This window comes from Castor canadensis, chromosome 2 (genome assembly GCF_047511655.1).
Source record: "Castor canadensis chromosome 2, mCasCan1.hap1v2, whole genome shotgun sequence".
NCBI lineage: Eukaryota > Metazoa > Chordata > Mammalia > Rodentia > Castoridae > Castor > Castor canadensis.
In genome coordinates, this window is record NC_133387.1 from 139,862,207 (window position 1) to 139,887,512 (window position 25,306).

General features: G+C 40.2%; 1 protein-coding gene across 3 annotated transcripts in view; it reads right to left on the reverse strand.

The window, feature by feature from the left end:
- The window catches only part of Atp8b4 (ATPase phospholipid transporting 8B4 (putative)), a 258,513-nt gene that overhangs the window by 222,922 nt on the left and 10,285 nt on the right, over positions 1-25,306 (reverse strand). Inside the window, exons 1-2 of one of the 3 annotated variants that reach the window (XM_074065914.1) lie at positions 10,271-10,429; positions 7,770-7,921 (exon numbers count right to left, since the gene is read on the reverse strand). The exons of 1 other annotated variant lie outside the window; for it this stretch is intronic. The gene's annotated coding sequence lies outside the window, so the exon portion shown is untranslated. Of the gene's footprint in view, positions 1-7,769; positions 7,922-10,270; positions 10,430-25,306 lie in introns of those variants that run through there. One more of the 3 variants, XM_074065915.1, reaches the window with a different exon arrangement.

The window sequence follows — 25,306 nt, forward strand, 5'->3', positions numbered from 1 at the left end:
GCAGGAATGTGAGCTAATACAACCACTTTGGAAAACAATATGGAAGCTTCTTAAAAATCATAGATCTGCCATATGATCCAGCAATACCATTCCTAGGGATATACCCAAAGGAATGTGACTCAGGTTATTACAAAAGCACCTGCACACCATGTTTATTGCAGCACTTGTCACAATAGCCAAGATAAGGAAACAGCCAAGATGTCCCACTACCACTGAATGGATTAAGAAAATGTGGTATTTATATACAATGGAATTTTACTCAGCCTCAAAGAAGAATGAAATTTTGTCATTCACAAGTAAATGGATGGAATTAGAGAACATTATCTTAAGCAAAGTTAGCCAGGCTCAGAAGACCAAAGCTTGCATGTTCTCCCTCATACGCAGATTATAGACTTAAGACAAATGCACTATGGGAAGGGGACTAGGAAATAGTAAAAAGGTCAGGTAGAGATGAACCAATATGGGTCATAATACACATGTGCATGGAAGCAATGCTAGGAATCTCTGTATAGCTATCTTTATCTTAACCTAGCAAAAAAGCTATGTAAAAATGATAAAATAAAAACTTTAAAATATGCTTTTAAAAAGTTTCTGTGCAACAAAAGAAATGGTCTATAAATTGAAAAGGCCATTCACAGAAGGGAGAAAATTTTTGCCAGCTATACATCTGACAAGGGGTTGATAATCAGAATATACAGGGAGCTCAAAAAACTAATCTCCCAAAAAAATCAGTGACCCAATTAATAAATGGGAAAATGAACTGAACAGAGCCTTTTCAAAGGAAGAAGTCCAAATGCCTAAAAAGCACATGAAAAAATGCTCACCATACCTGGCCATAAAGGAATGCCCCTAAAAACCACATTAAGATTCCACCTTACTTGTGTTAGAATAGCTACCATCAAGAACACCCTCAACAACAAATGTTGGCAAGAATGCATAAGGAAAGGAACCCTCATACTCTGCTGGTGGAAATGGAAGCTAGTACAACCACTTTTGAAAACAATATGGAGGCTTCTTAAAAAACTAAAAATACACCTGCCATATGATCCAGCAATCCCGCTCCTGGGGATATACCTGAAAGATTGTGAGTTGGCTTACAACAAAAGAACTGCACACCCATGTTTACTACAGCACTATTCCACAACAGCTAAGCTATGGAAAGAGCCAAGATGCCCCACTACTGACGAATAGATTAAGAAAATGTGTTATTTATACACAATGGAATTTTACTCAGCCACAAAGAATGAAACTTTGTCATTTGCAGGTAAGTGGATGGAACTGGAGAACATCATCTTAAGTGAAGTTGGCCAGGCTCAAAAGGCCAAAAGCCACATTTATGTTCTCTCTCATTTGTGGAATCTAGACCTAACACAAATGCAGCAATGTTATGAAACACTGGTCACACTAAGGGGAGGTCAAGCACAAGAGGGTTAGGGAAACTAAGAACTTGAATAGGGTTTTTATACCCACTATACAAGAACGAATATAAAAATCTCAAACTGACTGAAAGGGATTAAGGTAGATGAAGAAAATTAGAGGAGATGAGCCAGTTGGGGTTACATGTATGTATATACATGGAAATATCACAGGGAAACTCCCTGTGTAGCTACCTTTACCTCAAGCTAAAATGTCATGTTTTTTATTTTATCTTTTCTTTTTTTTCTCCCACAAAATCGGAGAACAGGAGGGCAGAACAAGTCCTACCCAGGGGGGAGAGCGGAGGTGTTGGGGAAAGGGGGTAGGAGAGTGCAATAAAATGTGTACACATGTAAGTAAATTCAAAAACGGTACCTGTTGAAACTACTCTAGGAATGAGGGGAGGGGGATGATTGAAGCAGTGAATTCAAGTATGATATTTTGATACAGTGTAAGGACCTGTATAAATGCCACAATGTACCCCCACCCAGCACAACAATAAACGGGGAAAAAAAGAATTGACATTGAAGTCTAGGTTTCCTCCAGTCCAATCTTTCTTTGCAACAATGGCTATCCAGACATAGATTACTAATGTAGCAGATTCCAGTCGAATTTTGAGGAAATAAAATTTGCTCTTTTCATTTTTTTCACATTTGTCAATTCATCAATATCTCAGCTGACACTTGTTCCACCTCTAAAGGGTGTTGGAGTAAAGAAAAGGTCATCTTCTATTGAACTTTAGGATCAGCGAAGGTCTAAGGAAATATAGCAAACAAAATTAGGTGAGAGAAGAATGCTTGCCAAAAAGCAAATATTAGCCCTAGAGGTTGGAATTTAGGATTTTGAAAGTTCAACCATTGACAAGTACTGAAGCAAACAAGAGCCACATGAATATGCTCCCCTTTCTATACCCCCCAAAGCAGAGGAAATGGGAAAAGAAAAGCAGCTGGGCAGGTCTTATCTTACCCTTGGCTTGATCCCACACAAGGAATTAAAATGGTGGTTTCCTTGTATGAAAGTCCTAGTAGATTGTGTGTGTGTGTGTGTGTGTGTAAGGAAGTATGTGAAAAAATACAGACAAAAGAAGATCGAATAATAGCTAAAGTCTTTACACATATATTCACTTAAAATGAAATTAGTGCTTTTTAAATTTAAAGTAAGACTTCCACAAAGACTTTCTTTTCTCTACCTTTTGAATTTAGGTTTTGAATCTTGGTCACAGAAAATAATTCTTTTAAGGAAAGAAATGGAAAAGTCAAAGGGAGATCCCAACTGATACCGAAAAAATAAAGAGATGGTTTTAAACACCTTGATATTAAAGGGATAACAAGAGATCCACACTGAAGCCAGGCATAGTAGTTCACACCTGTAATCCTAGCTGCTCAGGAGGTAAAGATTGGTAGGCTTGTCTGGGCAAAAAGTTTGCAAGATCCCCATCTTAACCAAAAAAAAGCTGGGAATGGTGGTACATGCCTGACATCCCAGCTATATGGGAAGCATAAATAGGAGGAACACAATCCAAGTAGGTCCAGGCATAAATACAAGACTCTATTCAAAACACAACTAAAGCAAAAATACCTGAGGGATGACTCAAGTTGTATAGCGCCTGCCTAGCAAGCAAAAGGCCTGAGTTCAAACCCCAATACCGCAAAAAAATAATAACAATATACAAGCCGCACATGCTATTTAAGTATCTGTGTGGGGACCTTGGCCACACTGCAATCCCACAAAAAAACCTCTCTCCTATAGTGAAAATGGGTACACCTGGGAACACATGACTCCGTGCTTTAAGCAAAGGATTAAAATGGATATTCTCTTTAATGATCTGAGGCCATTCAGCAATCAAGTTATGAGAAATAACTCCCTCTGCTCCAATTCCACGCTCACCAAGCCACCTGCTGCTAATAAATTGCTTTTCCACAAAGCCTGCCTACAGGGAAAGACTAATACTAGTCATGCTCAAGTGAATATCCAGGCCCTCCTGACAGCTATATTACATATTTTAAATTAATAAATTAACATTCTCATTTTATATCATCAATCCCTTGAACTAATACCAGAAAGACAGAACTATTCTTGGTGTGCTATTGAATTATGGTCCAAAGTCTCCAGGACAAACGGGCCACTCAGGTCATAGTAAACTCACAAGGAGGCCTCCGAGGGAACAGCCTGCCAAGCTGCTCCAGGGGCAGTTGGAGGTGGTGGTTGGAAGCTTGAATTTGACTTCAAACAGCCTGATCTTGAATTTCTGTTTTTCCTACTATCTTATTACAGAACATCAGGTAAATCTATATAAGCCCAAGGACCAACCTGGAAGAGCTGTGGGGACAGAAGCACACAATGAGAGTGTCAAAAGAGCCCTCTGAACTTTATCAAAGTATCTACACGAATGTTAGGAAGAAACAAGAACTGAGTATAACTACTTCAAGACATTTTGCAATACAAGGAAATAAGTGTGAACAGATAATAAGACTTAAAGTCAGGAGCAATGGGTGCCTGCCTATAATCCCAGATACTTGGGAAGCTGAAACAGCAATATTGTGAGTTCCAAGACAGCTTGGGGAACATAGTGAGACCACACTGAAGGAAGGAAGGGAGGGAAGAAGGAAAGGAGGGAGGGAGGGAGAGAGGGAGGGAAGAGAAGGAGAAGGGGAAGGGGAAAGAGAGGAAAAAATACTTTAAATAGAAGATATGGATGGTGTGGGTGTTTCATGCCTGTAATCCTAGCTACTCAAGAGGCAGAGATCAGGAAGATCATGGTTTGAAGCCAGCCCCGGCAAATAGTTTGTGAGACCCTATCTCAGAAAAATGCATCACAAAAATAAAAGGGCTGGTGGAGTGGCTCAGGGTGTAGGCCCTGAGTTCAAACCCCAGCACTGCATAAATAAATAAATTAAATTAATAAATAAAAGATGTGCATATAGTGGAGAGATGGAATGAGTAACCTGAGGTGACAAAGCCAGTGAGAGGAGAAAGATTGAAAATGTGAAGTAGAATGACAGAAAGGCAGAGAGAGGAATGAGAGGAGATTAGGGAAAGGAAGGGGCAGCCAGGGCAGATGAGGAAGAAACAGGAACAGTCCAAACTGTAGAGAAATACGGGGCAGATTCTTGGCAGCCCTCATTATTGGCCACTTCCCTGCCCAGTTTAGCTCCACCCTACTTGTTTCCCTTCTCAGAGTCTAGGAAGGATTTGGAAGGTTCCCACTTGTTGAATACCCTACTTTCTTTGAGCAGTGTGTTCTCTTCAATTCTGAGACTCAAGAACAAGAAAGACCAAGTCAAAAAGGACCCAATTTGGCTCCACACACCCACACCCAGACCCACCGTTTATGAAGACCTCCTGTCCTCCTTTCCTCTTCTCCACTCTATTCTGTTCTACTTGCCTTCCTCTTTTCTGACTCAGATTTCCCTTCCCCCTTTGGAGACAGAGTACCATACAGGAGAAACTTTTAGGATAACAAGAATCAAATCCTAGCTCAGTTACACCTTATCTTTAAGCAAGCCATTTACTTTCCCAAGATTCAGTCTCTGAATCTATAAAAGGGAGATCGCAATGCCTTCCTCTGATCTGTTATGTGGTTAAGGATATATGTGTATACAGTTCTCTCCATTGTTGTGTCTTCCCTTCCTCCTCCCTTTCTCCTCCCCAGCCTGCCTTTATCCTAGTACTCCCTGACTTTTCTCCTTTTTTAATCTCCCAATTTCCTTTCTCTGCTTTCCTGACTTGTCTTCATGTATCTCACTAAGTTATTTGCTTCCCAACCCAACTCACCCTCTCTCTAAGGACTAATCCAACAAAGAATGGAGAGGCAGAAGGCTGCCTGGGAGGAAGCACCAATGTGGGCTTGGGTGAACCTTGGAAATCTACCTGCTTGAGGGAGGAAAGCTGTGAGGACAGGATGAAGGGGCTTATCTGGTCTTGCTGCCTCCCATCCTCTTTGGTCCTAACACTGCCCCCACCTCCCTCAGGTCCCGGGTTCCCAAAGGCAGAAGAGCAAAAGCCTTGGCAAGTCCTCCCACCCTGGGACATGAAGACCTTACCATCACACCCACAGGAAACCTTTCCTACCAACCCAAGGACATCACCCCAGTGCTGGGTCCATGAGGGGCAGGAAATGAAACACAGTCCTCAGACCTCAGATGTGGGGAGCGGATTAAGAAAAGCCTATGAGAACTTGACATAAGCACAGCTGTGCCCAATAATCAGCAGGCTGAGTTTGGCATGGCCCCAGCCATAGAAGAGTGCAAAATGCAGTACAGCTGCTTTTCCTAAATTATTTATGCTCAGAGAAGTAGGAAAGCAGGTTTCTCTTATTACAATGTCATGCCCTCACTGAGAACTGTTGCTCCACCTCCTTGTTTACCACTGGATATAAAAGACTTGCTAAAGGAGGAGTGGGGGTTTTTTGATGGGAATGAGGGGATTTTGATTGACTGATGCTGCTGCTGGCTGTGTGTCTCCACCAGAGCAGTTTTCTGCACTGAGAACTTTATGCATAGGCTTTAGAAAAGCTAAAGAGAACATGGGACAGTGCAAGTCTAAGGAAAGAGACTTTAAGAGTTATGCTAATACAGTTTTTAGACGTGGCTGCTGTTGTTTGTCTGCAGGTCTGAGCACTGAGATTTTAAGAAAGCTAAAGAGAACATGGAACAGTGTGAGTCTAAGGAAAGAGACTTTAAAGAATAGAAAGAAGAAAGACTTTAGAAGCAGGGTTTTAAAGGTAAAAGAAAAGAACAAAAGCAAAAGAAGAGTTATTAGAGAAAAGAAGCAATGAGGCTGTTGTATCTCCATCCAAGCACCCATCACACCTGGCCCTAACTTTATTCATGTCTGTCTTCTATCATTTGTCCTTTCTGCATCTCCAGTCACCCCCAGTTAGGTCAGTAAAACAAGAGCTCATGAGAAAGCTCTCGAGACTCAGAAAAGGGAGATCCTGGTAAACCAGAGAAATCTCAGTCATGAACGGAGAGATCAGAGAAATACAGGAGTAAGTCCAGGCTTCTGTACTGTAAGTGTGTAGCTGGGAATATAAATGGAAAGGTGAGAGGTATAAATTTTTATTCACATTGGGTGTCATCAGCTGCTGCCTACAGCCAGCCACAGTGCTTATAGGTTGCAGATATTGCACAAATGTAGAACATTTTAAAAAAATTTTTAAGCCAATCAACATGTACATGTCTGTGTACAGCTAAATTTGTAAGTTGCTAAGCCATTGTGTCTAGTTACCATGTCTCAACAATAATTTTATATTGTATATAATGAATATCAGGTAAATGTTATGAGTAGTCATACAAACACTGAAGTCTGTTTATTCTGTCACATGCACAGTCATTACCTAGCCACAGGATTGTAAAACTTTTCTTCCTCCTCTTGTTTATTCCCTGCTCATTGTCCCCCTTGATCTGGTAACCTCCTTTTCTCTTTCTTTTTTCTTCCTTTCCTAGCCTGCTCTTGCTGCCCCACTATGCATTTCCCTTCCTTCTCCTGTCTTCTCCTTTCTCTCCTAGACAGGACTCCCAGGCTTAGTCATCTTCCTTCCCCTTCTCGTGTCCTTATTTCTCCAGCAGTGCTGTAGTCAAACTACCCAGGTTTGGTCTTGCTAACCCTGTGACCTCCAGCAGCTTCCTCTCTCTTCTAAGTCCCCCTTTCTCATCTGTAAACATGAACCATCAAAATAACTCATAGAATTATTAGGAAAACAAAATAAGGCCAACCTACAAATAAATTACCATAATACTTCCTGACACAAAATTAGTACTCAATAAAAGAAAGCTATGATTATTTTATTTTTATTAAATGCATTTTTTAACTCTCCACATGAAGAAAACCTCCTGTGCACACACTCAAACAAATTTGAGAACCATGTCTCTCCTCGACTGATGTCAATCATCAAACATTTGTCAGGTGCCTACTCTATGTCTAACTTTGGCAGGGCTTGCAGGAGGCAAAGATGCATTCCCTTTCCTTCAAAGGCCCAAAGATGAGGCCAGACGCACACATAGGAAGGTCTCTAGAGCAGTAAGTACAGAGCTGTGGTAGAGGAGGGGTGGAGAACTATGGAGGCAGAGGGAAGAGGGAAACCACGCTTACTTTTTGCAGGGTCAGCCAAGACCTCATTGATAGTGATTCTGAGTTGAGTCTTAAAGAGTTTGCTGGATAAAATACATTAAGGATGGGCAGAAAGAACAGTATGTGGAAAGAAAAGTGTTGTAGGAAGAAGGAAAGGTTTGGGGAGCAATAACAGTAGTGGCAACCAGATCACCGGGAAGGGTACAGTATGGCAGAGTGGATAAGGGGTGGATTCTAAAAGACTTTATCATCAGCTGCATCACTGTCCCCATCATCATTACCATTCACGGGGTACTTTGTCCTGTGCTAAGCACTTGCCATGTGTTATTTCATTCGATCTTCACCAAAACTCTATAGGTGGGGACCATCATGATCCCAGTTTATAGATGAGATGACACAGAGCCTTGCCATGGCCAAGATCCTGTGGTTGAACCTGCAAGTAATGGGGAGGTAGAAAAGGTCTCTAAGTAGAAAGGCATGATTAGAATCCAGTCCTCTTTGTCCCCTGCATTGCTCCCTGTGTCTTTCTCTATACCAGTCCATGCCACCAAGAGTACGTTCATGGCCTAGGCTGCCATGGGAAGAGATTTGGAAGCAATGACAAAAGAAAGGGATGCTAGATTCTAGAAATGTTTCTGCAGTTGAACTGCCAGAGTTTATAAGTGATCCATATGTTGGGGTGCAGAACAAGGAGAAGTTGGGGGGAAGAATTCTAGGTTTTTGCCTTAGAACACCAAGAGGATAGAGGTACCATTAACTGAGATGACAAATACAGCATAGAAGGGAGAAGGTAGAGGGGCTGGAGCAAGAATTAGGAAAGGAGCATGATAAATTTGATCTTATCACACTAGGCCTGAAATGCCTCTTGATGACTGAAAATATCTTCAGCACTAAAGAGAAAAGACACATTTGTAGACTTAGAATTGTCAGCAGATAAGGAAGTGCTGAAGTCATGGGGAGTGAATGATCTCATTGAGGAAGAGTAAGAACGAAGAGAGGGGAGGAGAAGACAGATCTCAGGAGAACACTTAGCCCCCAAAGGTGGGTAGGAGAAGGAACTACTGAAATGAAATGTTATGCTGTGGCCTTTCCGTTACACCCTCTTCCTCTTGCATCCAGCAAGTGCCTGGCACAGAGGAGGTCTCAACAAACTTGAGCTGAAAGAGGAAAGCAAAGAAGACTCAGCCAGGCACAGTGACTCACAACTGTAATCCTAGCTACTTGGAAGCAGGAGATCCGGAGGATAGCAGTTTGAAGCCAGCCAAGTCAAAAAGTTCACAAAAATCGCATCTCAAACAATAAGAAGCTGGGCACCGTGGGGCATGCCTGTCATCCCAGCTGCACGGGAAGCATAAATAAGAGGACCACAGTCCAGGCTACCTGGGCAAAAAGTGAGAACCTATCCAAAAGTAACTAAAGAAAAAAGGACTAGGGGTGTGGTTCAGTGGTAGAGCACCTGCCTAGCAATCATTAAGTCTGATGTCAATCCCCAGTACTGCAAAAAAGAAAAAGAAAAAAAAGAAAGCCTCAAAGAATAAACATGTTTCCAAACATACAAGTTAATATTTACCTATTAATGTTTAAACTATTTAGTATCACTAAGATGTTACCATTTTCTCTGCTATTTTTCCATGAGAAACCCTTAAAACGATCTTCTAATTGTGAAACATGCCATAATATCTAGAACTGATACATTAAGAAGTTTTATTTCAGAGGCTGAAGCAGGAGGATCATGAGTTCAAGGCTAGTCTGGGCTACATGTTGAGATCCTTGCTAAGAAAGAAAGGAGAGGGAAGATGGAGAGAGAGAGAGCACTAAATTTCTAATTTACTTTTTTTGGTTGGTGGTTAGTTTGGGGCGGTACTGGGGAGTTTGAACTCAGAGCTTTGTGCTTGCTATCCAATTAAAATAGTCTTTCTACTAGAAGAAAATGTCTAATTAGTCATGTATGAACAAAACAGAACACTTCTGTGTGCACACACACACACAAAAAAAATCCTCCATGGCCACACACATAAAAAGAAATCCATCCCGAATTTTAAAGATGCACACATGATAAAACAATATAAAATACACTGGCTAGCGGTTAAGCTAAATCACTGTGAGTTTCACCTGAGAAAAGAAGCCAGTTCAGGCACAGGTGTTAGTAATCCCACATGAAATTCTATATTTTCTCATCCCTTTCTAATAAGCTATCAGCCCCCAATTAACGTTTCTCACCAGTTTCTCTTTCTTCAAACAGCTAACTGTTAACCAGACCTAAGACACCCTCATGTCTATGAAAAAAACAGCTAGAAGGATCAATTTTTCTCTTCAGACAAATCTCCGCACTAAAAACCTAACACTCCAGTCTAAGAGGGAAAGGGCAGTGCGAAGTGTCAAGTTTGAAGTATGAATTAATCACAGAATAAACAGGTGCAGGAGACAAAACCTTCTGGAAAAAATAAAACCAACTACTACCAAGGGAAGTGACAAAGATACAAACCAAAAAGAAATTAATATTTACGCTACTCACTTAAATCATTTATAAGTGATGCTAACGGAATAAAAATTTGAATTTCAAATAAAAAAAAAAGACACTGTCAAATCTCCCATCCCCAACTAACTCCCCCAAAATTATTTTTTAGTAAGAGGAAAATAATATGGAGTATTTGCTAAACCTCAACCACACAGTTGGAAACAGCAAAACAAAAGAGGAATACAGAAGGAAGAAAGTCCCAACCAGTCCAGAGTAAATCCCCACTTGATCTCACTAATCCTTGAATGGTTCCCACCTACTCACCTCACCCTGGACCTAACCCTCTCCCTAAAAAGGGAGGTTTCCCAGCAGTGTAGAAAGATCAGGCCAGTGTCCCTTCCGTGACCACACCAAAGAGAAAAGCAAGGCTATTCTGAAAGCTTTAGTAATTATATCTCTAGGTGGCGTTCTTGAAAACCTGAGATCAACTCCCAGAAAAAAACGTTTCTGACCACTTACCACTACCGGAAGCTGCTAGGTGAAGCTCAGAAACAGCATCTCATTAGAAAAAGGGGAAGACATGCAAGAAAGCAGCTTCACTACCAGTGAGGAATTTAAGAGAGAAAAACATGCCTGGAAAAAGACTGAAAGCTGGGAAGAAACTCTCCTATAGTTGCCTGCTACCACTCCAGGCCAGAGCTGGTTAATCTTGGAGAAACAAAAGGAAACTCCCCAGAGGCTGGCTTCTAGAGACTGGCTTCCTCTGTGGGAACCAAGAATTCAGAAGGATGGAAATGAACAATGGAGGGGACACCAGCTGCCACACCTACGCACCAAAATTCTACCAGTCCTGAACTGAGAACGATAAGCAAACAACCTTGGAGTTCACACCTGTTTTCCCAGGGATGAAAGATTTACCAATGGGGATATTTAACTCATCACAAGGGGAGTTCAACTCTCTCCTGGATGAAAGTGAAGCACACCCAAGCACCATTTAACTCTCAAAGCAGAGACACTTCTTCTTTACCAACATCCTTAATTTCAGTGCAGAGGAAGCAAGTGTTAACCCTGAAGATACCAAAGAACATATGCTCATAGGAAATTGATTTAAATTTTTCAGTTTGGAACTGCTTTAAGAGGTCCTAATTGAAATTACATTTTTTTTTTAAAAGAAAATCAGTTTGGGTCGATTTTTTTAAAGGGCAGATGTGATTCCTTTCAAGACATTTAGGGATTTTCCAGAAGTTGCATCAGATTGGCCAGTTAAGCACTGAAACCAAGCATGTTTTAATCATGTCTCTATAACCAGAGCAATCTGATCCCTTGTGTCTTGTCAACTCTGCTCTGCTGGAACAGCCTTGCACTGAGCCTTTCACCACAGCCAGATAGCAATGAGGGCCTTTCTCTTCCAAGGCTTCCCAGCAGCCAGAAACTACAGATTTCTGGAAGCAAGACTGATGGAGCTCTTCCTTGCATGCTAAAAAGGACCAGCTTAGAGGAGGAAGTAATCTCTTTAAAGTATTTAAAATGAAAATCAGCTTTAAATGAAAAAAAAATTAAGCATAGCTTCTATACCATTTTAAACCCATTATATTTTGGCTGATATTATAAATTTGGTAGTTACCTTTGCTGAAAAAGATACAAGAATTAGTTTTGAACCTGTGCACAAACGCGTGAGCATTACTAGAATGTCAAGTCCTAAAGTTTAGCTTCTTGGTTGTAAAATTGAGAAAATTATAACCTTTTTCTCAAGTTGTTTGTGACTATTAAGCAAGGTGTTCGTAAGGTGAGATCAAGAAGAATTAACCTAGAAGGTAACACACATGCACAGGAAATTAATGTGAGTCAACTCCCTGTATAGCTATCCTTATCTCAACCAGCAAAAACCCTTGTTCCTTCCTATTATTGCTTATACTCTCTCTTCAACAAAATTAGAAATAAGGGCAAAATAGTTTCTGCCGGGTATTGAGGGGGTTGGGGGGAGAGGGAGGGGGTGGAGTGGGTGGTAAGGGAGGGGGTGGGGGCAGGGGGGAGAAATGACCCAAGCCTTGTATGCACATATGAATAATAAAAGAAAAAAAAAAAAAGCAAGGTGTTCGTGAAAGGGGAAGAGGTGGCCCACACACAATAAAATTGAAAAAAAAAGATGTTCCTGAAATGAATAACAAATGAATAAAAGGATAATTTCATGTGCAAATTGCATACGCAGCTACTAGAACATAACCCAGAACCTGTCACAGAGTCGTTGTCTAGCAAAGGTCACTGACTACTTCTGAGCACTATTTCCCCACAATCTTTCCCATGGTCGACACATTTCCTTTATCACAACAGAATGAAGATGTCTGAATTCTGAATTACTTCACAACTCCAGTTCTTCCATTCTGACCCAACCACTTCCTTCTCTTCCTTCTAAGAAATAGTCCCATGCATACCCTTTCAAATTCCCCAATATACCATAAAACAGCACAAAAAATGATAAGATTAGTAAAAATAAATAGGAATTTTTGTATTTTCTTCCTAAACACCAAAAGATTTTTTGACACCCCACACACACTCCCACACACCCTCTCTCTTCCCCCAACTTTCTTCTCCACCCACCCCTACCTCCACATCCATCCCTCATACAGCCATCACATTCTTATCCCACCATATCCTACCTTCTCTCTTTTGTGACTGAAACCAACTCACCCTCCCATTCAGAAACAGGTCCACCAAATCTTTGAAATCTCACATACCATCCTGGTCTTTATTACCTAAAAACAAAGTATGGTTTTCTAACCTCTTGTAGTTTAGTGTATTGCCTGGCACTTTCCAGGATGTGTTAGACTGAAGTGCACCAAGAGAAAAGAAAACTCAGAGCAGCCTCCCGTAAATGTGCCCCCGAATGATTTCCTGTTGGTGGGTTAACCTTTTGTGGAAGACATAGGCCAACATAAACCACTGACCCATCACTGGCTGTGCTATTTCCTATGTGGGGATTTTCCATCTCCGTGAAAGGACTCAGTTGAATTTTAGTCATTACTCACTTAACTCACAAAAATAGAATAAGAGAATGCAAGCATGAGACATTTCTTTCAAAGTTAAGCCATAAATAGGGACTTAGATTTAGGAATACAGGAATTTCCTATTCCGCTATTAAATTTTCAGGAATTAAAAATACACCAAAAGTAATATAAATCTACTACAACATTAAAATTAAACTGGTGTGATTTCTTAAAAAATAATAAAGAATCCAAATCCCAGAATGCTGAAATTCATTATTGGGAACCAACTCCTGATAGTAATCTGGTCTCTTCCTCAAGAACTCCTCTAAATAGTCTTTTCAGTGCATCAGACACAAGCAGACATGGAACCTAGAGAGTTTGTTTTTCATGTAAATCCACTCACCAAAACCCAGGTGACTCGAATTTAGCTTGCCCTTTCAAATGATTCTGAACCATTTGTTCCAGAACTAGATTACCCAGCTTTAAACCAGACAGCCTAACCCCAAGCCCCACAATTGGCATCCCCAGCTGTGGAAGTCATTCTAATAGTTCTCTTCCAAGAGACGAATGTTCTACAGCCAAAACTGGATCCTGGAATGGTCTGTTGGCTTGGAGAGAAACACTCCCCACAATGATGCATCTCTGGCACTCAGGGAGGTACAGGGTCTGCCTTGCACATATTAAGTTCCCTGGAGAGATTTTTGGCCTCTCCTTTTTTTTTTATAGATTGACATCATAGGAAGTCCTTCCAGCAATAGGGGCACTGACCAGAAGGAAAGAGAGGAAGAATGGATCTGATCTGAAGCAGTGTGGGAGTTCAGATGGTCTTGCCATCTTAGCACCTCCACGACACAGAAGCATCCAGACACTAAGGCTCTTTTAACACTTGCCTATTGCTGTCCCATTTTCTCCTTGGCAGGTTGTCATCCCAGCAATAAGGCACAACTGGGGCAAAATGACTTTAAGAAACTCTTCTCTTCGTCTCTTTACCTTTTTGGTCCGTCCTGCAGGTCAATAGGTGTGAAAACTCCTTACCCCTTACCTGGCACTGGGAGAGTGCAGAATCAAGTTAAGCCTCAGAACGTCCCTAATCAGGACATATTTCCAGGACATTTCATACACTTTTCCCAAGTCCTGGTTCTGCAACAACCCCTCTGCAAGGCATTGGGGATCCTGAGGTAACAAAAACCTCATCTCTGCCCTAACAGGAAACTTTCTAGTGGAAGGGAAATGAGTTGTCAACACATTGTGATACAACGTGCTAAGAAGTCTAACAGAGGTACCTCCTATACACACCTTGTCCAAACAGACTGAAACTAAGGAGAACAAGGTAGGTAGAGAGAGCCCAGGGGGAACCACAGCCAAACATGTAAAGCTGAATCCTAAAAGACTGATAGGTGAGTTAGGGGGAAGGGATGTTAATTAGTTTTTCATTGCTGTGACAAATACTTGAGAGAAACAAGTTGAAAGGAGGAAAGATTTATTTTAGCTCCCAGTTTCAGAGGTTTCAGATCATGATTAGCTGGCTCCATTTTTTCTGGGTTTGGGGTGAAATAGAGCATCATGGTAGTGAGGGCGTATGATGGAGCTACCCTAGTGACATTGAGGAAGCAGAGCGAGGCATAGGAAGGAGCCTGGAACAAGATATAACCACTAAGAGACACCCTCAGTGACATACTTCCTCCAACTAGACTCCATTCCAGAAGTTTCCACAATTCTCAATAATAATCTCATCAAATTATGAATCCATCAGTGGATTAATTCATTGGTTAGGTCAGAGCCCTCGTGATCCCATACTCCTGAATGACCTCCTTCACTGTCAAAAGCATACTGGGATCTTGGAGAGGAGTAGGGGGGAAAAGAAAGAATCACTCAGTGACCCTAAAAAAGACTAAATAATCAGAAGGAGTTTGTCTGAACTGAAAAAGACTGTGACAAGTAAACTGGCTAGCTTAAGGTTTGATGTGCCCTTTCTCCCTAGTTACCCTTTGGGGTGTATAGGTTAGAAAGAACAGATCCATTGCAAAAAGTGAGGTAGTCATACTTTTTAGGCCCATAAGTAATATCCTGAGTAAACTAGAATCCCAGTACACTCACAATCCACCATTGAAGGCATAGGCTAGTATTTCAAAGTATCACGAAAAGTAGTTTAAAACGACAGAAATTTATTCTCTCACAGTTTTAGAGGGTAGAAATCCATAATCAAAGTGTCAGTCAACTTGGTTCTTTCAGGAGTTCCTGGAGGAGAATCTGTTCCATGCTTGAATTCAAGCTTCCTGTAGTTGATGACAATCTTTGACATTCTAGGCTTTTAGATGTATCCCTCATCTCTCTGCTTCTGTCATCATTTGGTATTCTCCCTTTGTGTCCTCACATGACCTTCTTATAAGATCGCCAGTCTTACAAGAAGGTGATCTTATGGATTTAGGGGCCATCCTACTCTAGTATAATCTCAGCTTAATATATGCAATGGTCTGCTTTCAAATAAGGACACATTCTGAAGTTAGACATGAATTTGGGTGCAGCTATTGAATGCCAGAAATGAAATTACAGTAGCTCCCCCTTATCTCCAGGGGATAAGTTCTAAGACCTCCAGGAAATGCCTAATAAAGCTGTTTTAACTCTGGAATTAATTCTGATCCTAGAATCTATGTGCCTAACCAGTCCACTGTTTCTGCTTCTCTACAGTGATGTCTCCTTTCATTCCACAGAGGAGCTAACATAAGTTTATTCATCCCCAAGAAAGAAAATACACTGGGTGATGGTGGCTCACACTTATAATTCTAGCTACTTGGGAGGCTGAGATCCCAAGGATTGAGATTTGAGGCCAGACTGGGCAAATAGTTCACAAGTCCCCATCTCCAAAATAACCAGAGCAAAATGAACTGGAGGCGTGGCTCAAGCGGTAGAGCACCTGCTTACCAAACTCGAACCCTGAGTTCAAATCCCAGTTCCACCAGTGTGTTATCCACTGGTAGGCTAGGAATACACACTCTATTTCATGACATTAGGTTTAAACACTAGGCTTAAAGGGACTAGCATTCAATATTTTACAATCAAGCTTTTAACACCAAGATCCCAGCATTGGCATGCTTCAATATGCTCCCGTTCAAACTCTTGATAATATTACGAATAATGCTAACAATACTTATGGTGAGAATTAACATTAATTATAATATACTTAATAATATTAAAAATAAAAATTGTAAAAGCATGCTGCTACTGTTGCTTTACCTTTTCATATGTTTATTCAATTACAAACAAAAGTATTTTGTCCAGAAATTTTTACCCGATTATATTTATACTAGACCAAACTTCAATCCAATTCATTTTGTCCTTTCAGTTATTTTTGAAGTAATGCTAAAAAAACATTAATTCCATGCCTGATTATAGCAATAGCACTCTAATAGTCATTCAGCAATTGGCCTGTGGTTTGGCATCCAGAAACTGATTTGAAAGTAGATAATTTATTGGCAATATTTATATAGTAATGTTCCTGTATTCCTATTTAATAAGTGGGATCCTGTTTCAGAATTTTTCATGATGAAAGGTGCAGAGACAGCCCTAGGCTTGTGTTGGAGCTATAAGGATTAACTAGATGTAGACTGTTACTTGAAGTTTTATGGAATATTATTCAGCCCTTAAAGAAGAAAATCTTGTGATTTGTAGCAACATAGATGAGCCTAGAGGAAAATAAGCTAAGTGAAATAAATCAGGCACAGAAAGTCAGATAGTATATAATGTCATTTACATGTAGAACCCAAAAAAGTGAAGCTCACAGAACAGTAGTGGTTGCCAGGGCTGTAGGGTGGGAGAGGAATGGGAGAAGTCAAAGGATACAAACTTTGAGCTATAAGATGAATATATGTTAAGAATCTGTATGGTATTCTTGAAATTTGCTAACAGAGTAAATTTTAAGTGTTCTCACACACACACACACACACACACACACACAAACCTAATAATAATGAGGCCAGGCACTGGGGGATTAGACCTGTAATCCCAGCTACTCAAGAGGCAGATATCAGCAGGATCATGGTTCAAGGCCAGCCCAGGCAAAAAGCTAGAGAGATCCCCATCTCAATCAATAAGCCAGGTATAGTGACATTTGCCTATGATCTCAATAATGCGAGAAGCCATAGGTAAGAGGACTATGATCCAAGTCCGTCCCCAGACAGAAATGTGAGACTTTACCTAAAAAATAACTAAAGCAAAATAGGGCTGAAGATGTGGCTCAAGTGGCAAAGTGCCTGTGTAGCAAGCGTGAGGCCCTGAGTTCAAATCCTCAGTGCACAAAAGGTAACTATGTGATGTGATGGGTATGTCAGTTTGCTTGATTCTGGTAATCATTTCACAGTGAATTCATACATGATGTGGTTACATGTATACCTTAAATATATACGATTTTTGTTTGTCAATTATGCCTCAAAAAATCTAGGGGGATAAAAATTAAAGAATGACAGATTGTCAATAATAAAAACAAATTAGATAAAAAATAAAAATTAAAGTTTAGTGGAAGAAATAAATCATAACATAAATTTGACGAAGAAATTATGCAATGATGAATGCCATTATAAAGATGGAAAGAAAGTTGTAATGGAAAAGGAAGAAGAGTCTGAAGAGAAGACATCAAAATAAGGGCAGACTTCGGAGAAAGGAGAACATGTGTGTTGGGTCTTTTTTCTTCTCTTTTTTTTTTTTTAGTGATTGGGATTTGAACTCATAGTCTCATGCTTGCTAGGCAGACACTCTACCAATTGAGCCACTCTCCCAGTCTGTGAGTTAGGTCTTGAAGGGTCAGTATGATTTGTGAACACAGCATAGGGAGTTAAAGCCATTCAGGTAGAGGGGATAACAGAGCAAAGCCAGAGATGTCAGAAAACAAAGAGCATCCACAAGGAACACCAATACTGTGCCTTCTCTGTCGGGCAACTAGAAGGGATAGGAGGAGGTAATGGGTAACAAGGAAGAAAAAACACATGCCAGGGTTACATTACAGCCCTTCCACTTATCTAGACAACTACTGACAATAGCTTAAATTAAGGCAGTGTCAACAGGACCGGAGAACAAAATATAGATTCAACAAGTATTCCACAGGTAGAGTCAACAATATTTGGCAACAGAAAGAAAAGGAAGAGGAAAAAAGGTCACAGATGATGTCACATTCTTGCTCTAATATTTAGGGGAACAGAAATGATCTTGCTAAAACTTGAGAGAAGGTAGAGCAAGCTCTGGTCTACCTGTTTGAGTTCTTGTACCAGTGCTCAGCTAGCTCATCATGAAGCAGAAATAGAGAATGTTTCAAGCCTGACAATCAGTCAGGGACTCATGAGACAGGAGAGTAAAGTTGCTTTCACTCTCACAAAGGTGAAACAAAACCTGGACATTATTAACAAGATCCTTCGGGTATCTTGAATGTTCAAATGGATGGTCTAGAGGGGCTGGGATGTAGCTCGGTGGTACAGCGCTTGCCTAGCATGCATGAGGTCCTGGGTTCAATCCCAGCACCAAAAAAGAAAACACACAAAAAAAACCTCTCCCCAAATGGCTGGTCTAGAACACTAAACATTAACTCAAAGTCTCAAAAATAGCATAACAGGAAAACATAAAAAGTTTTATGTTTCTAATCTTTCAGGCCTGCACTGGTAGAAATCTGAAAACTGTCTTTTCTGTTTTTGAGTTGTAAGTGTAACATGTCATTCATTTCTAAGCTTTCTCAGTTTCATCTATATTAAACATTTATTGTGATGAAAAACAAAAAAAAGAACAAATATTTAGTGACAAATTCTCATCTCATAAATTGATCAAGGAGCTTCTCTAGATTTCATCATTTGAATTTTACCTCAATTCATATTGCTCTCAATCTCACCCTCACTTGATGGTGTCACACGTCTGAAAATCTCCAATTTTAACCCTCCAAGAATTATCACTGTAGTTTGTGGGAATTGATTGAGCTCTTCCCAGAGCATTTGACATGTCACATCTGTCCGCCCAGATTGCTTCAGGTAACCTTTCCAATGCACATGTAACTGTACTCCTGGACATTTCTTAAAATTTAAAGTAAGTATGGGGAACAAACTCATTGAAAATCCAAGTGCAAGAAGCAAGAATTCCAAACGGAACTTTACCTGGCAACACAATCCACAGATGTTTTCTGCTAAGCAGGAATTGAAGTGTACTTCCTGAACATATTTTCATAGGTCCTCATAATTGAAACCTGACATACACAAAATTGTAACTAAATACCAGTACCATTGGGGCAGAGCACTATAAGGAGAGGTCCTAGGCTGCTCTTTTGTCTGACTGGGATGCTCTCTGTCCAGTTAAGGAAACAGATACAGCTTCAAAGAGTCTCCAAAAGAGTCCTAAATTCTCACTGATAAACCCATGTCTCCCACAAATTATACTGTATAATCCTCAGGCATTTAATAAGTCTCTCATAAGTCAATGAATGGTGGGGCTATTTTATTTACTCCAACCGTGAGTATGGATTTTTTCCTTTTCTGGACTATTGATATAACCATGACATTTAAATGCACACAAGTGGCAGCAGTTCCGTTTGGACCTCCTGATTGTGTTGATTACTGTGATGCTAACCATGCCCATTCCATCCTGGAGTTTAAGTAAACAGGACCACCCCTCTCTGCTCTCAGCCCAGGATTTATAGGGGCCGTGTGTCTGGCACTCAGGGAGAGATTGGCTTGCTCTCACTGGTGATTACATATACAACATCATCATGTAATTTTCAGATTTGTCAAAGACTTCAAAGCTCACAGCTTTCCATGAACTTGCGATCTGGGTGTGTTTATCATGGCAAGAACTAAAGGAAGGAGTGCTATGCAGAAACCTCAAATTATGGGCACTTCATAAATGCATTCTGTGTGTCTATAAAATGTCAAAATGTCCAGGAGAAAAATGAAAAGGACAGTCAGCCCACCACCCATACAAGGACAAATCCAAGCTGAAGCAAATGTGACTTAAATGTCGGCCCGGAAGGTCCATTTGACTTTTCCATGATCAGAATATTATATACTAATTGTTTCCTTTACTAAATGAGTGGTGCTTAATTGGTAAGTACAAACAAATTAACTTCCTCCATTCTCTCATTTTTGAAAGTGACCAGATGTCCCATTTAGAGGATTTATACTTTGTGATGTGGTCCTGAGAACACACAGCAGGCCTTGTATACCCCAAGAGGCCACCATGCTTGATGGTGGGGGTGGGACTCTGGAGTCAGACCCGCCTGTGTACCAAGCCTAGCTCTGATATTTTGTAGCTGAATGCCGTTGGATGAGTTACCTGTGTATACAGTTACTTCATCTATAAAATGGGGATGATAATAATGGTTCCTACTTCATCAAGCCATGAGGATTAAATAAAATATGTGCCTAGTACATGGAAAGTATTCAATAAATATTTTATTATTATAATTGAAACATTTAATGGGAGAAATAAAAGTTCTTTTCATCTCAGGAATTAATCCCTGATACCAATAAAAAAATTCTTTTGTTCTGTAAAACTTCTCTGAATTCTGTATCCCCATAGCTTTTGTCTATACTCTACTAGAGAACTTATAATACAAAAACTGTGATATTCATCAAACACTGTACAAGGCATTTCTCATGCATATTATAGTCACAGAATCAAACAACACATTAGCACTGATTTGCCAATCCTCCCACAAGCGCTTACTAACTCTCTCTTTACATTTTATTCATCCAGTAAGGACCTGTTATGTGCCAGCCAATGGGTTACCCAAATGCCTGGTATCCCTGCCCCTTACCACTCAAAGAGTAAAATCATCTAGAAAAGCAATGTTTTGGGAGATGTTTAGGTTCCCCACATCATCTAGAATTTTCTGGGAGGATGACATATGCATATGTTTTTCCCTGAAGTTAGGCTAAGGAGAGCCCCTCTGTCCTTTACATGCTGAGTGTGCCTCATCATGACTCACAAGTGATAAGCACCTTGGTAACATTTTGCTCCAGTTATTAGAAGCTCCTCAGAGTGGTTGTGCTCTTGGATAAAATCTGAATCATTGTTTCTGAGGGCAATAATGCACATTGCCAGGAAATGTACAACAAGCAACCAGAGCACAAGAATAGTCTCATTTTGTGTCCCTTTTTACCAGGAGGCATCTGATGTCTCTCCCCCATTAACAACCCTCATGAAGCTTCCCTCACAAAGTGATGCATGTGACCTTTGAAAACATACAGGGTAGAGCTAGGAGAGGCACCATCTTAGAGATGCAGTGATAGAAAGGGGAGCAGCAGGAATTGAACTTGCATTAAATTCCAAGGCCCAGGCTTCCCACTGCTACTTTAATGATCATTCCACGGCACCTAATGACAAGATTTCAAGGTTTTCTGCTCACCTACTCTTTTACCAAAATCTCCACCGACAACTTAATACTTTGGCAAAGTCTTCCAACAGTAGTGCTCATCTCAGTATCACTCCAGGCATGGGCTAGATGATTTTATCCCTTTTTCATCCTTCTCTCATACTCCAGTAGGAGGAGGATAGATTGGCGCAACCTTTCCAGAAGGCAGCCTGGCAGTCTATCCACACCTCACATGTATCTATACCTTTGAACTGGATCCTTCCAGTTCTGGAATGTGCACTAAGGAATTGATCAGCTATGTGGCAAACATGTGTGTGTGTACATGATCAGCAAGCTACAGGAGACCGCGAGTCCATGTTTGTCTCTTTGAATGAACCATCTGCTCAGACATTAGTTGTCCACATCTGGACACCCAGAAAGGAACCCCAGCCACACCTTGACGTTCTGATAGGCATCAATACTCACATGGTGACAGGCATTATAATTAAAAGCGTAATTCCAAAGATGAACGATTACACGTGAAACACACCTTAAAAAAAAAACAAATTTCACTAACTGTAAATACCCTGATTTCAAACAAGAAATTATAAAATTTTCAAATGAAAACACTACTCACAGTGACTTTTTGGTGTTTTTCTCCTTTTATAGCTTTCTTAACCCCATGCAACCACTTCATCCTTCTCCATCTTCCAAGAAGTCTGTCTGCATTGCAAATCCTTTCTTTTTTTCTCAAAGCTAAAGTAGATATGAACAGGACTCACTTGCTAGTGTGAGAGAAATTGTGTGAATAAGTAAGGTTGAATGCATCTGTTTGATACATGAGTCAATACTACTTAGAGTGACTTTGATATATCAGATTACTAGTTCAGGTATTAGGTAGTCCTCAGTGTTGACAACTGTCCTACAAAACTTCACATTTTTACCTTGAGAAAATTCACTGATTATCCTAGGTTGCGCGTGATAGAGGAAGTAACTTTACTAACTGCTGTGTGCTACAGAAAAGATTTGTATTAGAACCCACATTCTATCTTAAGTTCTACTGAACATCAGAATGTTTTCTGTTTGATAGGCAGATAGAAATTATAACTGGATAAGCACAGTAGGTCTTATCTAGTAGAGAAGTTAACACAAACAGTAGGGAGAGGTTATCCTATAAGGGTTATTCTGTAGGGAACCCTAAGAGGAAGAACCTAGGGCCATAAACCAAGCTCCCACAGTCTAAGGTTGACCCCTGGCATCCTGTTCACTAGCTCTTCCACTTGACCCCCACCTACAAGATCCCAAGACCAGTCTGATTGTTTCTGACCCTGTACTCTTAAGTCATATTGGAACTTAATCTCAAAGGCCACATATTTATCAGCATCTCTTTTGTATACTGGAGACTACTTAGTCACCTATAATTTTTTAATTAATGATATCTGTCTTCTCCTTAAGACTTACATTCCCTGAGGACAGAGAGTATTCTATCTCTTGCATGGCTCTAGTCCCAGTATATCTTTGGTTCTCAGTAAATTTTATACTCTAGTTCTAACATTCTCTCCCATACCCAGTCTCTTGCACAAGTCTCTGCCTGGCACATACATCTTGAAAACTGACTCTACCTACCATGCTCTTCCAATTGATACCTTGTCCACAAAGGGATTGAGGCGAAGAGCAATGCCTGCAAGTTCCCAGTAGGTGTAGTGGTAGTAATGATAGTATTGTAGTAGCAACCAAGTGTAATCAGTAGAATTGTCATTGAACTAGTGCTTCATATAAATAATCTCAATCTTCTCCAAATTTGCAAAATGGATGATATCCTTCTTTCAAAGAAGAGAAAAATCAAGGTTAAGTAGCTCCTCTAATGTAACATAGCCTGAAAGGAGTAGAACAAAGATTCAAATCAGTATTTATCTAAAACCAGAGCTTATGCTTTGATGCTAAGGACATCATCTGGTTAAAAGTAAGAAAAAAAAGAGCTTCTGCACAAAGTAGGTGACATGTCCAGAACAAGCACATGGTAAAAAGTATCAAATCTATTTGTCTGGATAGAGAGTTGTTTGGGGAGATTTCAAGGCATTAATCTGATGAATTTTTAAAAACCACTGGAAGATAATGAAGATTAAAAAGAGTAAAAATTTAGACATAACAGCATAGCCACTAAAGAGTCCATGTGGGAAAGAGGATGGTTAGTGGGCACAGGGGTGTAGTAGGATAGGTGGGATAACTTCCACTGTTCCATAGCACAATGGGGTAACTACAGTTGGTAACACTCAGTTGTATATTTCAAAACAGCTAATACAGTGGGGACATATCACAATTACATCCTTTTGTCTAATTAACATGCCCCAATAAAAAAAGTTAAAGCAAACAAATAAAATAGCTAGTAGAGAAGACTTGAAATCTCCCAACACAAAGAAACAATAAATGTTTGAGGTGATAGAGTGATAGACATGGAAAATGGAATGCCCTGGCAGGTGGCTGGGAAAGTTTGAATAAGACCTTTTTTTTCCTGTGTAGTTAGGAGCATGAATGCCATAGAAGAGAATGAAAGGATAAAAGCCCTCCTAATATCAAGGAAAGCCCCCAAGGTAACCAGAACAATGGTTATGACAAGCAAATCCACAAGTTTCAAAGCAATGAAGCCTCCTACTATCATAAGCTGGACTGGGTCACCCCAGGTTGGCTGCCAGGAACTTCCAAGACTAGCTTTGTGAATTGGCTAAGTCTCTTTCAGTTCCTTTCCCATTTTCCTTTAGATTCTAGAACAAATTATCTGTTATAGCTAACTCTAGCATCAATTTTCTCTCTTAGTCTTTTCAGTCTATTTTCTCTTCTCTTTACTCCAAACAACTCTAATTCAGGCCACATGAATTCCCTTTATAGATAATCAGAGTAGACACTTTTGAAATCTTAATAATTATTTTCATTCTCATCTACCCAGCACTGTGTCTGGCCAACACTAGGAACTCATTAAATAAGCTTTGATTGATCACCTCACCAAGTAGTTATAAGAATACAGATAAAGTTTTTGGGAACATTCAAAGGTGCTATCAGTGATACTACTCAGGAAATATTATTGGCCAAAGTAGATCAATATTTGTCCTGTGTTAAAATCAGAACATTATTTCATTTCTTCTGATTTTCTGAACTTAAAATGTATAAAGAATGAAATAACACACCATGGTTCTCTGGTGGAAGTGTGTGTGTGAGTGTGTATGTGTGAGTGTGTGTGTGTGTGTTTGTAATATATATTTAGAACAGTGGTTCCTAAATATCTACATGTTTCAATTGCAAAAGAATAAAAAGGGGAGTTCTTCAAAACCTAGGGATATATGGGCCCCATTCCTGGACATTCTGACTCTGGATCTGGGGAAAGACTAGGAAAAATAGATGAGAGACAGAGAGAGAGAGAGATAGTTTTTCTATGATGATTCTAGTGTGCAACAGCCTTGGGAAGCACTAACAGAATGTTTTACAAAAATCACTGTTCTTTGTAAATTACCCATTCTACTGTATACAGTTATTGTAACACAAAACAGACCAAGACAAGGAAGATAATTTCCTTTACTTCATCCTCCAGAGCCAAAGCCTCTCTCTTAGACAATTATTAGGTCACCCTGGAAAGAGCAAAAGTCCACCTTTATCTTCTAGAACTTCACTATAGGAAGAGCCATAATCAGATATCTCCCATCACCCATTATCAGTGAGCCCTGGGAATCTCTGGGCCCACACTGCTGCCTGGGCCCACCTCCTCTGTCCCTCTCAAGTACTGGGATTACAGATGTGTACCACCATGCCAGATCTTTTCCTTTTTAAGTTGCCTCCAACTACCCCAAACTTTATTATAAAATAAAATAAGATTAAAAATCCATTTCCTCAGTCACACTAGCCAGGTTTGTAGTGTTGATGCCCACCATATTGGAGAGCTCAGATATAGCATATTCCATCATCACAGGAAGTCTATGACACAGTACCATGAACAGAGCATTGTAGCAACCCAGAGGAGAGAGTGACTCACTCTGCTTGAGGAAGTCATAGAAGGCTTCATAACTG